The sequence below is a fragment of the Phacochoerus africanus genome, chromosome X (assembly GCF_016906955.1).
Source record: "Phacochoerus africanus isolate WHEZ1 chromosome X, ROS_Pafr_v1, whole genome shotgun sequence".
Lineage (NCBI taxonomy): Eukaryota > Metazoa > Chordata > Mammalia > Artiodactyla > Suidae > Phacochoerus > Phacochoerus africanus.
The window spans coordinates 2,802,148-2,804,543 of NC_062560.1; positions in this window are offsets into that span (position 1 = coordinate 2,802,148).

Below are 2,396 nucleotides of genomic sequence, written 5' to 3' on the forward strand. Positions count from 1 at the left end.
GCCTCAGACTCTCCCACCAACTGGTCGCTCACCCTCTGTGCCAGGAGGCTGGACGGGGGCACCCGGGTACCATCTCTCTGCTGAGCAAGTCTGAGCATCCAGGGCTGGTGGTCGCTGGGGGTAAACTCAGACCCAGCACTTCTCTCCCAGAGCCCAGGAAACCGTGGCCTCTTTCCTTCTTCGTCCCCCCTCCCCCTCCTCTCCCCTCCCCCCTTCCTTCTCCTCTCCCCCTCCCTCCTTTCTTTCTTTCCCCATCCTCATGGGGACCATCGGGTTCTCACCCCGTGGCGCCACAACAGGAACTCCAAGAGTACCCATTTTATACACTTGCGCAGCCACTTACATGTCTCTCCGTGTGAGTGTGTGTGTGTGTGTTTGTGTGTGCTTGCTCTCTGAATCCATGTTAAAACATTTTAGAGTTCACGAAAAATGGCGCTCAACGCCACCGAGACCAAAGGAACAGTGGGACGTCAGCTCTGGGAACTCTGGCGCCCTAAGGTGTTTGCGCTCTGTGTCTTGGTACCCAGCACACTCCTGGATGCTCACTCCCAACTCTGATCATTACCAGATGCAGGAGAAAATTACGGGGTGGCAGCTCTCCGATGTCTTTCCAGGGGATGGGGCAATAACGCTGGGGGCTGCTTCTCCCTGGGGTGCTGTTTCTTGCTTGGGTTTTCTGCCATCTGTCGGCCATGGCTTAGGTGTAAATGAGGGGAGCTATGGGGGGAAGAGACCTGTCAACGAGACGTGTGTGCTTGGGGTGGTCGTCATACCTGTTGGTCAAGCAGCTTCTTGGGTGCCAGAGACCTTAACGCTTAAGGTCAAGGTGTTAGAATGGAGGACCACAAGAGCAGCCTAAGAGATGCTGCCAGGAAAAGTCCCCCCCGTGTGCTGATGGATGAGGATCAGCCAGAGAGGCAAGCACCCACGACAGCGCTCTTTCGGTCCTGAGGCTGCTGACCTGCTGGGAGAGGCAGTGGGCGGGCTCAGCTAACGATGGCTTTCAGCTCAAGCCAGACAGAGGCCGTTCAGGGAGGATTGCGTTAATGGAACGAAGATGACTTTCCCATTAGTGCATTATTTTTTTTTTTTCTTCTTAGGGCCCCACCTGCAGCATGTGTAAGTTCCTGGGCTAAGAGTCAAATCAGAGCTATAGCTGCCGGTCTATACTCCAGCCATGGCAACACCAGACCTGAGCCGCATCTGGGACACACACCACAGCCTGTGGCAACGCTGAATCCTTCACGTGCTGAGTGAGGCCAGGGATGGAACCCGCATCGTCACAGACACGATGTTGGGTCCTCAACCCCCTGAGCCACAACAGGAACTCCCTCCCATTGTGCACCTGTACTTTCTCCTATGACCCTAGCATGAAAGCTCCATCTGGAATCCAAAAGATCCAAAAGTAACCTTTCTCTTTTTTCCTTCTTTTTTTTGAAAGACATCCTTCAAGAGTCTCTTCATTATGGGCAAAATAAATACATACATAAAAATAAAAATAAAATACTGGTGCACATCCGACTGGAAGCATCCAACGGTTACCGTATTCAGGAATTTGCGAGGGGCTGGTTCGGGGGCACCTCTGCCCTGGTTTCAAATTCTGTGGGTAATTTAGAAGCGGACCCCGAGCACGGCCAAGCATCCCTCTCTTGGCATTTACTTTAATTGCTCCATTGGAAATATTTAGAGCTGGAATTGCAGTTGCTGGGGATGGGCAGGGCGTTGTCCTGGAAAGGCCGTGAGAAACCGGGGCTGCTCACACAGAAGCCAAAGCACATGGCAAAGTGCCTCCCCAAGGGTCTCCAGAAGCCTCCTCATTAAGAATTTAAATAGATTTGTGGTCAAGCTCTGGGTTAGAGACAGAGACAGCTGCCTTGAAAATGAAGGGAAAATGTAATGGAGTCTTTGGGGAAAAGAATGATGATCTCAGAAAAGTCTGCTTGCATCACCTCTCAGCTGCAAGCTGCAAACTGCAAGCTCTCTATAAGCTCTTTTTTTTTGGGGGGGGGGGTGCTGCACGGCATATGGAGGTTCCCAGGCTAGGGGGTCAAATGGCAGCTATAGATGCTGGCCTACACCCCAGCCACAGCAACACGGGATCCAAGCCATGTCTGCAACCTCCACCACAGCTCTTGGCAACGCCTGATCCTTAACCCACGGAGCGAGGCCAGGGACAGAATATCTCCATCCTCATGGATACTCGTCAGGTTCCTTAACCACTGAGCCATGCCAGGAACTCCTCTATAAGTGCTCAGAAATGGCTCTGTTGTTCCATTTCAAGGGCCAGTAGGCTAGGAACTGGGGGCCGCATCTGGCCCTGGGGTCTGCTTGTATAAATAAAGTTTTATTGGGACATAGCCACAGACATTCATTTGCGTATGGGGACCGTCCATGGC